The sequence below is a fragment of the Thamnophis sirtalis genome, unplaced genomic scaffold (genome assembly GCF_051295495.1).
Source record: "Thamnophis sirtalis isolate CommonGarterSnake01/CBP01778 unplaced genomic scaffold, rThaSir2_p1.2 scaffold_1, whole genome shotgun sequence".
NCBI lineage: Eukaryota > Metazoa > Chordata > Lepidosauria > Squamata > Natricidae > Thamnophis > Thamnophis sirtalis.
This window is the reverse complement of record NW_028261381.1, coordinates 104,027,786-104,041,696: the sequence shown is the minus strand read 5'-3', so window position 1 is coordinate 104,041,696 and position 13,911 is coordinate 104,027,786.

Here is a 13,911-nt window from a genome sequence, read left to right as displayed (position 1 = left end):
TTTTGCTTTTATCAATAAAAAAGTGAACTTGTATTTTATGTTATTGGTTTAATTTTAAAAGAGACAAAAGGGGGAAACCAACAAAGAAAAAGAATGGAAAATGAAAAAAACACACAATGCTTCATTATACGAGTCATATATCAATAGATGATAACCATGGGCTCATACATTGAAAAGGTCAAGGTTTAAATCTTGCCATTTTCAAGTAGAAATGATAGAAAAAGGAGCCCTGTGTTTTTCTCTGGAGAAATAGGGGAAAGAATCTTTGAGCACAGAATGAAAATTCTATTTAGAGGAGACAGAACTATTACTTTGTCATATCTTAGTACTCGCTATGTTGACTATTAAAATCAGCGCAAAGATATCCAAATCTCACAATGAAAGCTATTTTCTATCTCATAATTACTCCACACTAAACCTCCAATCTCGAAAACTCTTTAAAGATTGTGTGGAAAATGGATAGCACAGCAAATAATTCTCATGCCCCCAAAATATTAGAAAATAAGTTTTCACTCCTTAAATAAGATTAAAAAGTTATGAGCAAATTTTAATTACTTATTAAAGCGGTACTCAATTAGAATTTTAAAATATAAAAGTGATAATTATTTTGGTCCTGCTTACGACAACTATATCTGAATATTTGTTTTAAAGGAATAATACCAAATGTTTGCAAAGTTAAAGATTTAGTTTTCATCATCATTCCATACCACCTTACTGAAGATTCACCCTGAGTGTACTAAATAATGTTGATCATTATCCAATCAAATATCAAAGATTATAAACATGGACTTCTGCTTCTGCCTCAAAGTTATTTCCTATGTTGGTAAATTTCACTGCAAGTGGCAGTTCTCAAACACTAACATTTTCTTTGTTTTATTCCATTCTACTTGTACCAGGAGTCTGCAAACATTAAACTGCAGATCAGAAGGCAATCCCTTTTGACAGACTTTGCTGAAATAACACAAGAGCCAGTAGCTTCAAGGCTACCATTTAATTCACTGTGCTTCACGGATGCTCTCATTTTTACTCAGAGTTTCAGCCTGTCATATTTCAAAAGTTGACACATAAACATATTTTTGATATTTGCAAATCAGCATGACTAAAAAGCAAGCTGCTGTTACTAAACTGGGCCTGTGCAACATAGGTCAGTAGCTTTTTATATCAAGAAAAAGATGGATTAAATAAGGAAAATATGAATAGCAATAGCAATAGCAGTTAGACTTATATACTGCTTCATAGGGCTTTCAGCCCTCTCTAAGCGGTTTACAGAGTCAGCATATCGCCCCCACAGTCTGGGTCCTCATTTCACCCACCTCGGAAGGATGGAAGTCTGAGTCAACCTTGAGCCGGTGAGATTTGAACCGCTGAACTGCAGATAACAGTCAGCTGAAGTGGCCTGCAGTACTGCACCTTAACCACTGCGCCACCTCAGAAACGGGAGGAAGGAAAGGGAAATGAATATTCTAAGGTGCTGTCTCTATTCTTCCTTTGCTATAATGTTAAAACATCTGTCACTTTCTCTGGGAAAATGATGGTTGCATTTCTTTGCTCATGATACCTGTGGAAAACCCATACTCAACGTTAATAATTCTGGGGAATCTGTGGAATCTTAAAGCAAAACAGTCATATAAACAAGTTAATTATCATGAACATGAAATTACATTAAATATAACCATGAAAAGGGAAGAAAGAGTGAGAAAAGCATCATACCTGAGAGACCGCCTCCTGCCATTCATCTCCAATGACCAATAAGATCGCACAGGTTGGGCCTCCTTCGGGTGCCGACGACCGGACAATGCTGGCTGGCGGCCCCCCGAGGGAGGGCCTTCTCTGTAGCGGCACCGGCCCTGTGGAATGATCTACCCATAGAGATCTGGACCCTTACCACTCTCCCGGCCTTCCGGAAAGTGATCAAGACCTGGCTGTTCCGGCAGGCCTGGGGCTGTTGATTATATCCAGCCCCACTTAGACTGAATGGATGGTGTATTATTTTTTTTTTAGCAATAGCAATAGCAATAGCAATAGCAGTAGACTTATATACCGCTTCATAGGCCTTTCAGGCCTCTCTAAGCGGTTTACAGAGAGTCAGCATATTGCCCCCAACAATCTGGGTCCTCATTTTACCCACCTCGGAAGGATGGAAGGCTGAGTCAACCCTGAGCCGGTGAGATTTGAACCACTGACCTGCTGATCTAGCAGTAGCCTGCAGTGCTGCATTTAACCACTGCGCCACCTTGGCTCTTTTATAATTTTAATAATTATATCTTTCTTAATTCTTTTTTAAATGTTTTTATCTTGCTTGTGAGCCGCCCAGAGTCCCTATGGGAGTGGGCGGCATACAAATTCTATTAAACTCGAACTCGAAACTTGAAACTCATATAGTAACGGTCCAATTTCCCCCCCCCCCCCTTATAAGTAGCCCAGAGTCAGCATTTCAGGTTTCTTAAGAAATTATAATGCCCTGCCTGGTCTTTTAATATTGTCATCTACCTAAGGCCTCCATATCAGAATGATTAACTTGCAATTCTCTATTTTAATTATAGGGTGATTCTATGTAGGAACTCCAGATAACTTGTGCGTGCTCACATTTGCAAACCGGTAGGAAAGGTAAGTGAATTCCACCGCTGATTAAATTCCAACTTCCAATGTTCTCCTGCCTAGGCACATCAATTGTCCACACTAGCTGGGCAATTATGGAACTGAAGACCAATCATAAATTACTCCCTGTTTCAAAAAACAGGACTTGTACTTAATTCAACAGCACTTTACAGCACTCTGTGCCTAATTCTGACACACAAAAAATGATAGCATAACCAAATCTTTAAGTGGGAAAGGGATAAAAAGCTGAATCGGCTTTGTTTTAAAAATCAGCATTATTTAACATTATTATTTATACTCATAAGGGTTTATGCAACTTTTTAAAAAATTCTTATTTGCAAATGAAAAAAAGTGTTTGTGGACTTCCTTTTCTGGCTATCTACTTCACATAACAAACCTCCTCCTTTGAGAACCAGAATAAGCAAGTCTGCTGTTAATAAAAACTTGAGGGTTAAACAATGGATATTCAAACAGTGCTGCAAAAAAGCCATAGGCTTTGCCTTCATATTTGCTATGAAACCCACAGTCCTCTGCATTGTTACTTGTATGTCTCAGTCATACAAATATTATACTATATAGAAGCATAAGTAACAGGGAGATGCCTCAACAACAAGATGTATTGTACAGGGGTTGGGGGGGGGTTAGGGGTGACATTTGTTCTTGGAGTGGGGTACCAGAGAGACTGCATTTTAAAAAGGAGGGGGGATTCTAATAATTTTATTTCAATTGAAGTTATAGTTTATAATAATCAAGATAAATTATTAATATATTGTAAATAGTTAGTAAAATAATTATTTCTCTCAGTTCTACAGCCATATTCCGGGATTCTCCAAGCTCCTTCAAGCTGTGAATCTCTGCTTTGGATTTGTACTAACAGAGAAATCATGTATAGTTTGCTGCATTTCAATAGTTGGAATTTCTTTTATTTCATCTCAATTTCAAAGCCAAAGAGCCAGCACTGTCCGAAGATATATACGTGGTCATGTGGCCGGCATGACTAAGTGCCGATGGAGCATGGAATGCTGTTACCTTCCCACCAAAGATGGTCCCTATTTTTCTACTTGCATTTTTACATGCTTTAAAACCTCTAGGTTGGCAGAAGCTGGGACAAGTAACGGGAGCTCACTCTGTTATGCAGCACTAGGGATTCGAATCACCAAACTAACAACCTTTCTGAGCAACAAGCTCAGCATCTTAGCACTGAGCCACCGCATCCCTCATTTCACAAATAGGAACAGGCAAAAGAATGACAGACATCATTAAGAACAAGGTACAGCATCAAAAACAGGACAAAACTTAAGCTAAAGCTTTTATTTCCCCATGGAGAACCATAGCTTTAGGTTAAGCTATAATCAAGGCTAGGTTACAGAAAGGAACAAAGGATTAGTGGCCTCCTTATTTATCAGAATTTAAGAGCTCCTTCTCTTATTACTGGTTTTTCTCCTTCTAGGCATCAAACTTTTATGAAATTTCATCTTTTGGTTCCCATCCACCACCACCCCATCACCAATATTCTTGATAATGTCCAAGAGATCTAAGCCAAAGATTTAAGCAAAGTTTATTAAAACTCCAGCTTGGAGTGTCTTAAATGTCCCCTTTCCCTTAAAAAAAAGCACCAAAGAAACAAGGAATATACTATAATAGAACATGTAGGTTCATTTCCATCTGATTTTCATTCTAAGGAGTTATTCATTCCAGTTACTACTTCTATAAATGAGTGCACACTTTTCAAAGTACAATCACACACATTTAGCTTTTAACAGATTCCAGACTCCTTAACCAGATTGTCAATAAACAGAACGTATTGTACAAATGGACGAATAACAGAACCTTAATTCAATTGCTTCCAACCGTTTTCTGTGCATTCTCTATTAAATGCAGCCATTCAGCCTGAATGCCTTAGAAGCTTAGACAATGTATGTTTCTGAAAATGAGACAAGAAGATGAACTGGCACATATCAGCCTAAATCTATCAGTTATTTTTCACTGATGCTTCACTATAGCATTTTTACATATACTTATGTTTCTGCATTGGAATAGAAGAAAAGTTGGACGTGTCCTTGTAAATTGTAGCTGGCAGTTTATGTAAATGCTGAAATACTTTGTGTGACCTTCAATGCCCTAGAACTTTTCAATCCAAACCAGGAAAGATTTTTGTGCTAATTTAAAGCAGTGTTTTTAACCTTGGCAACTTGAAGATGTGTGGACTTCAACTTCGATAATTCCCCAGCTGGTATAGGGGTATTTTTGGTGTGGTGGTGGTGGTTGAAATCCACTTATTGCCAAGGTTAAGATGCACAGACTTAAAATAACAAGCTTACTAAAGCATAGTTTATGATGTCCTAGAGAAACATGCATCAAACCTACCATGAAGAATAGTATGTGGCGTGTGAATTGTTTGTCTTAAGCTTCCAACTGTTTTCCCAATGTAGATAGAAAAAACCTGAATGATCTGTTTTGTGACTCTAAGCTAGAATGTTAGTACTTCATTACCAATAGTTTACCTGTCTTCTATATGTGGATAATGAAGTGGGTATTGTACTCTCCTTTAGGATAGTGATTGATAAGTGTCTCAGGTTTACCAAATATGTCAAGAATTATGTTTTGCTCTCTTCAGCAAGGTATTTTTTGCAAATCTGAGAGATTGTAAAATCTCTTCTGGAATAAATTCAAGAAAAATTGGAAAAAATGGACGGAGTATTTATATGTTTCTGGTTGGCTTTGAGACTTCAGTAGAAAGCTCCTTCTATTAGTTTATGGATTTCTTCTCCAATTGACTTTAGTCATTTTTCTAATAAGGAATTAGTTTGAAGGGATTTTGATCATGATCAGGCTCTTTTGTTTTTATTTTAGTCCTTGATAGTGCTCATTTATCCTTACTTTAATTAAAAACAAGGCATACTTATTATTGAGCTGGCTGAACTTTGGAAGTTACTGAAAGCATACACATGAATAATTACTAAGAAGTGGCTTTAGAAATTACTATTGCTTTGGAACCTGAGACCAAGAACTATATGTGCTTATAGTTGATAGTGTTTACTATTGCTTTAAATTTTGGAATCATTATTTGGCTCCAAATTGTTTTTTCACTTGATTTGGCTATCTGAGATATGGTTTTTCAATACATCATTTAAATGTGTGAGAATTTGGTCAGTCTCAAAACATGTATATTTGGCCCTTAACGCTTTATCCTTCTTGTTTTTATATATGCAATGATGTAATTCCCCAAGAAGAAAAATGTGATGTTAGTGAATCTGAAATGGGCAATTTTTCTTTAGAGGTTTCTTTGTTTATTCATTTGTTCATTCATTCTCAGCCCAAATCAAAGCATTGTAGGCTTCTTAAACTATTTTCTAACTGCTCCCAGATTTTCAGAAGTTGTTTACAATGCACAACTTTCAGATAAGTTGATGTAATTCAAGTGTTTCTTTGAGTATTTTCTGGGTCTTTTAAAGGCAATTGGTATCCAGTCAAGGATTATTGTTCTCATGCAATATGATAAGCCCATTGCCTTTTTCATGAGGATATCAGGTCTTTATGTCACACTCCGGTCTGTTGGTGGATTCATGTGCATCTTTTCCTGTCATGTTGTGTTCTGTGAAGCATTTGAAACATTCCTTGTTTCTCTGTACAATTTTCAATTTCTGTTTTGTTTTTTCATTTAACATCCAAGTTTCACCAATAATTAGCATTGTTCTTTGGCCTGCTTCTGATATTACGTACATTATGTCTTTCCATTTCTAAGAGGTTCAGTTTACAAGATTCACACATCGGAAGTGTTTGTCCCTTCTATTGATGTGTGAGGTGGCTTATTAATTATAAAAAGTAGTGTCTTTTTTTAATCTCACTGCTATGTAGAAGGGGAAATAGATGGGAAATAAAAATAATGTTGTTAATAGAATAATGTAAGTAATATGGTAAGATCTGCTATAGGTCACAGCCAAGCAGACTCCCTCTCAGCAGTGAACATTTTCATTTGTTTCATAGATCACATAAAAAATAATAATCAATCAGTCAATAAATATGGGTTAGCACATTTTGTAGGGAGGCATTCTTCATAAATATTTCCCACCATTATTTAATATTAATGTGATTCACATTCCCTATTTTCTATTCATAATAAAATGTGAAAAAATAAACTTCTTGTTGAAATGCATGTATTAAAAATGACAGAAATGAGAAAAATAAGAAAAATCTAAATACATTATCTATATACTATTAAAACTCTCCTGTCTGCATTTTTCTTTAACATATTTAAGTATTTATTAAACAGTGTATTGTGTGAGTTTTTTTAACAGATATATAATACTGATAGTAATAATATTCTTTACTTATTTATAATAATATTCTTCTAATTTCTAATTTTTACCTTCATTGTCTAACCCAATGCTTCCCAACTTGGGACCCACACCCCACACCCCATGGGGGCAATTTGATTTTTAATGGAGGCAATTCGAAATTTGTTTAAACCAAGTTAATGGCCTTTTAGGCTTCCTCCGCGTGAGTAGAGTTCACTTTTTGAGTAAATGTCACAGGGGGAGGGCATCAGGATTTTAGAGATGTTTAGGTGGGGCATGGCCAAACAAAGGTTGAGAACCACTGATCTAACCATTGATGAAACAAATCTCAAGTTAAAAATATTCCGTGTCTCCTTTTTGTTAAAGAAAAATGTATATGTATATATATATTTTAAAAAGTCTCTTGTCTGCTTGTCTGTGTGACCTTCAATTGTGCTAAACTGAGTAGTGTAGGGCAACCATTTTTCAGTCAAGGTAGATCAAAATAGATTAACTTAAAGAATGCATCCAAAATCTGAGACTCATTCTTCCTATGTAACTGAAATTTCAAGGATATTCAGACCATATTGGCAAAGTTGTGGGTGTTGCGGCACTGTTACACCATCCTGTAGTGCTGCTGCAATGCTGTGGTCAGTTGTGGTCACATGATTGTGATTTCTAATAGTCTCTGCCAGCTTTCCACATGCAAATCAATGGGGAAGCCGGCAGGAACTCGGAAGTTATTCCTGCTCTCTTTGCTTTTTTGGCAACCTGTGGTCATTCTGTTTATTACTTTAGGAAAGGAAATATCTCTGAAACAATGACCGTATAGTTCACGGGTCATTCAGCTTCTTTTAAAAATTACTGTTTGTTAAAGAGGAGATGCAATTTTTGCTTTTAGCCTGTTAAAGCATTCCAAAGATTTTATGTTGGTGGAATATTTTCTTTTTTTGTTTTTTGAACATGCGTTTTTGGAGATAAAACACAGTTAATTTTGTTTTCTAAATAATTTTTAGAATGCCATATGTCACCCACAGGACAGAGAAAATAAAATACAATAAGAAATGCAAAAGTCTATTTTCATCACAGTGGTGGATTTAGTAAAACCTGATGCGTGTTGTTTTCATTTGTGTATACTGTATATTTAACAGTTTATCTCCTGGTATCTGATTTGACAGAGAGGCAGAATGAAAAATGCTGAAAGCAACATGAAACATTGCAGCAAATTTCTTCATCCTCTCTGTCATTACAGTGTTTCAACATCCTTCTAGTCAGCATCTTTAAGAAGGGTGGACTTCAACTCTCAGAACTGAAGGCTGGTTGGGGAATTCAGTTCCACCACAAAACCGCGGTAGACTAAAGCACGTGTGACTAAAGCGCGGTGACAAAACCGCACCGTCAAAACCACGCGACAACAGCGCGCCGACAACAGCGCGCCGACAGAAGCGCGCTGTAACATAACCCTAAAAATAATCCTAAACCTAACCCTAAACCTAACGCTAAACCTACCCTAAACCTACCCTAAATCTAACCCTAAACCTAACCCTAAACCTAACCCTAAACCTTACCCTAAGTTAAATCGCGCTTCTGTCGGCACGCTTCTGTCGGCGCGCTGTTGTCGGCGCGCTGTTGTCGGCGCGCTGTTGACATCGCGGTTTTAGCGCCGCGGTGTTGTTGGCGCGCTTTTGACGTTCGCGGTTATGTCGTGCCACGGGGGAATTCTGTGAGTTGAAGTCCACCCATCTTAAAGTTCACACGTTTGAGTAACACTGTTTCTAGTGGCTGAAGATAGAAGATTTAAATACTATTAAAAATGATGTCTGAAATCATCACATGCTTGAATACTCACACCAAAATATAACATGTAGTATCGTATAGAGGGTGATTCTGCATTTGGGGATACAAATTGATAAGCCCTGAGTGGGGCGTCCTTCCCTCCTTATAAAATTAGAATGGCTAAGTAGCTCCTTTGAAATTCATGTGGCTTGAATTAGCTGCAGGAGAATGACTTGCGCTCTCCTTGGCAGATAATCATGGTCAAGAAAGTCCAAGAAGGAGGAAAAAGAGACAGACTGAGTTAGGCTGGGGATGGAGAAGCTTTGGTTGTGTATGCTGCTAATATGTCTATGTGCATATAGAAACAAATCCTTTGCTTGACACACCTTTAAGAAAAACAGCCAGCAGAGGGATGAAAAGTTTTTTCATTGTTTTGTTCTTCCTGCCTTGAGCAGTGCTGTGTTAAGGCCTTAAATATGCACATTGCGCTTTCTCCTTCTGTGGAAGTATTTATAGAGTGCCTTTTCAAAGCTCACATCTCTCTTAACTTCCTTCCACTACCTGTCAAACTGGAAAAGCATCTTGAAACCTCTGGGGACATCCCTTCCTATTTCTTCAAGCTCCAGTGCGATATCAAGATGCTTCTTCTGAAAGTAATGTCACTGGATGGCCCACTGTGATTGATTCATGCTTTACTCGCTCTATAGCAAAGCCTTTTTCCAGCTCCCAGTCTAATAACATTAGGTGCTTCTTTCTTGGGGTTGATCTTCCCATTTGCTTTAAATATACAATTCTTTAGTGGTACAATGCCAGTGGGACACCTTCCTGTACATTAACTTGCCCAGCGTCAGGATAATAACAACATGGCTTTCGTCTCTGCTTTTCTTCTCTTTGGGCAGCAGCAAAACTATTTGAAAGCATAAAACAACATTTCAATTTTGGAAAGCTCTTTCACAATGTAATCAGTAGACCAAAGGCCAAAGAACCAGTGGAAAATGGTGCCATGCATTTAACAGCACAGGTCCCTGGTACTTCAACTCAGGCTGTAATGCTTCCAGGAAAAAAAAAGATGTACAACAAGGAACTGCTCTTTAGAGCAACTGAGAGAACATAATGCATCCAAACGTAGATTTGAGTTTAATTGGGCCATAGTAATAAGTGACCATTCACAGCACAGAAACTGTGAAATTATTTCCCGCAATTTCATGTATCCAGATGATATTAGTAATTTCACAATGTTCAAGCCAGCAGAAATTTAAACATGAAATAACAGTGTGTGTGCATTTTTTTCCAAGTCCATTTTTATTCTGTTCCATTATAGTTTTTATCTATAACTCTTTAAACAAATATATGTTTTCTTTCGTATGTAAATTCTTCCATTATTCATTTCTCCTAATGTGCTGTTGTCTTTTAATTTTCATTCAAATGGACACATATTTGCTCCAAAATATCCTTTCTTTGATATGAGATGACTTTGAAAAATTACTAGAAGATCAAAAGTCACATTTTGATTTTATATTCTTTTATTGTGAGGGGGGGGGCAATAGTAGTAGGTCAAAAAGTCTGCCTATAGGGAAATAAAGAGATAGGGATTGTCTAAAAATTGCCAACCAACATTGGCATTGTTGTTTCTTTTTAAGCATTCGTTTTGTAGTATTTTGCAATCCTATTCTCAAAATAGTAGTAGAGGCATTGTTTATTTATGATATGGGGAAACCATGGCAAAGAAAAGCAAATATACACATACAATCCACATAATTATATACATAACTTCCATGGGTGTATGACATCCTCATAACTGGATGTTCAACTCATCTATCTGGACACTGGCTTCTGGCATTGCTTCATGCACACCTTCCCAGGAAACAGAGAATGCTTTTCGTGGACAGTCTTGCACAATATGTTTAATAGTTTTGTATCAGTATCATAGTTGTAACAAGGGGAATCTTTCCAGACCCATTGATACACCGCAGAGGCACTTCTAGTGTCATATAAAGGCTGAGAGAAACAAAGTAAGAAACCTTCATGGGTCCACAGAGGGCTATGTTTTCCTCTTCCCTATCAGCTTTTCAATAGCAATAGCACCTAGACTTATATACCGCTTCACAGTGCTGTACAGCCCTTTACAAGCAGTTTACAGAGTTAGAATCTGGGTCCTCATTTTACTGACATCAGAAGGATGGAAAGCTGAGTCAGCCTTCAGCCAGTGAGAATCGAACTCCTGAAGTGAGCAATGAGTTAGCATGCAGCATTGCATTCTAACCACTGTGCCATTATGGCTCTTCAAAAATAGAATAAGAGTAGCCTTAGTCTCATATAACATCCTAATTTTTTAGGTTTTCTAGTCACAGAAGATCAGCCTGGTGATGTTGACCTCAAGGGGTAAGCAGGTAGGGATCACAACCAGGAGACCGAATTCTGTTTTATTGTGAAACTACATCAACAGAATCTTGCAAGTTTAAAAGTACAACATCCCACATCTCTTTTATCGGCTGAGCAACTAATTCGGGGTTAACTTTTTTCTTTATGGTAAAAGAAGAGAAAATGTGCAAACAGTCAGCCAAGGAATTGTGGAAGAGAAGGGGATAGTAGTCAAGCCATTCTTATTGGAAATCAATATATAAAAACTAATAAAAATCAATAAGCCCCTCTTAAGGAAGTCTTGCACTCACAGGCTTCCTTTCTAACCACAGTAAAGCCAAATGCCAATGTGCATGTTGTGACATCATAACTCAAACACAAGTTTCAGACTTGTGCTATGGTTCTCCCATCCTCCCCCATGCATGGCTATATATGCATTGCTCCATAATCTCCTCTTGCCCTTTCCTTCCCCCCTTCCTTTCTATGTCTCCAGGGACACAGGAAAGTACTTGGACAAAAAGAGGAGACCTCTATTACCTTGGGTCTGCCTATTCTGTCTGCGGCAGGAAATTAGTTCAGAGAGCCGTAGGCGGGGGATTACTAAGCAAAAGCAAGCACCAGTATCTCTTTTGAGCAATGTGCCCATGTGAAAAAATCTGTGCCTCTGAAAAAGTGCAAAATGCCTTTTCACTGACAGTGAATAATCACCCTCAGTCTCCTGTGGTCCCCTCCTCCAACGTCTCCTCGGGCCTACTTAAGCTACTGTATTTCCCATTATAGAAAAAGATTCAATTAACAGAACTTTAAATAAGGAAAATGTTAAGGCTGGAATGAAATGACATGCAGGGTCCCTTCAAAACAAATTACTCCCCCTTTTTTTAATACAACTGAACTGCTACCCAATACACCAACAAGAATTATTGTGATCTGAAGAAAAATAAAGATTCTATTAGTTATGCTCAGATGCTTAGCAACATCAGTGCAATTTTAACCAGATCCCTGCCCTCTCCGTAGCAACACATTATTAGCATGCTAAAACTCAGGGAGGCATAACTTTCCTAAATTCTTGCCAAAAACCAGAGTTTAATTGAAAGGAGCCAAATAGGAAATTGTTCCATTGCCAAGCATAGTTTGTATACTGTATATGCTTTAAAATTACAGGGCTCTTTTGGTTGGATTTTAAGTTTGGCAGAGAAGTGTTTGGGGAAAAAGCCGGGGACCTAGTGATTTCTCATTTTAGTTTGGAGAACAGGGAATAAAGCTTCTCTCAAATATTGTTAATTTCTGAAGCTGCCAGAGTGATGGATGCTCTGCGAAATGGCAGCTTTCATTGTAGCTTACGGAACGGCTATTAATGCAGTCAAAAAAGGCTTTCCTTCTTCCAGAGAGCCTCATGCTGAATATTAACAGCAAACATCTTTCTTCTTCAGTTCAGATCATTTTAGGTAGTCCTCTATCATGACAAAACGAGGTTTTCTGGAAACCAAATATGGCTGCTTTGCTTGTAGGCAGATCGTCATAGTCTATATGCACTCCTTTCCATAGTGAGGCTGGGAGTGACGTTTTTTGAGATGAATACATGTGAAATTACATTTGTTGTTGTTGTTTTATATGAATAAAAATCTTCTTTTCTGCTCAGGTTTTTCAAAAGTTTGCTTTCCCCCTTTTTATTCATTAACTAGATGATAACCTGGCATTATATGGGTATTTATTTATGCTAATTCTGTATTAGACAGGAAAAGGAATGAATTATATCTATAGTGTCAAGTCAAAGTAATTTGTTTCCAGAGAGTAAGTCATCTGTGTACCAAGTTATTTCAGCAGCCCAGGCATTCAGAGTTATGCTGGAACACACACAGACACACACACTGAGGGATGTTAGGGGTGTCTTACCCTCACAGTATTTGTTTCCAGAGAGTAAGTCATCTGTGTACCAAATTTGGTTAAAATTGCATTTGAGAGTTATGCTGGAACACACACACACACACATACACATACACACACACACACACACACACACACACACACACACACACACACACACTTTTATATACATAGATATTAAGCCTTTTTTTAAAGAGATGATGTTAGATATCAGTGTATTTCCCATCTTACATTAGTGGGAAATAGGATTGCATTTGTTCCACAGTTGTGTGTAATTCAGAAGGCCAGGTGAGGACAACCTGGAAGATCACACCCCTTGGTGGCCTTGTCTGGCAGCAGGTTGAGAGAGAAATTCCATCTCCTATCTGAAAATTAAAAGTGGACATTTTGCATCATGCACAAGTTTGTCCAAACATTAAACTACATCTTTCCCCCTATTAGTTTTATCATGTCCAAGGCAATTCATCTTTCTTGGAAGTGAAAGTTTGCAAGATAATAGAAGACATGTATATATCTCTGTCAGGAGAAATGGGCTGATGGCATGCCTGCAGTTGACAAATGGCCCAGGGACATCTGCATTTCATAGGCGAAGAGTGTTGGGAGAAAGATTGTCTGAGTTCCCATCCCCCCCCATTCCCCCATTTCTTAGGACACATCTCCAAATATTAATAAAAATTAATTGCTTGCTTTCTCATGTTTGCAAAACAGATTCCCTCTTTATGAATGACATTCTAAGTCTTCTAAGAGGTAATGAGCATAGCAAAATGAACTACTGTCTCGTGGTCAAAGAGAAAGAAAAATTCATTATTATCGACCAGAACAAAACTGCAAAAGACCAGATGAAAAAGAGAACACATTTTTAACAGTGCCTGAAAAGGGGAAAGAGTTTAAAATGGGGTTATTACCCTTTTTCTATTTGCTTTCCCCTTTAAGAGTCTGCTAAAAACATAGAGAATCTTTCTCAGAAAAATTAATTTCGGCACATAAAATAAAATATATTTAGATTGCATTACAA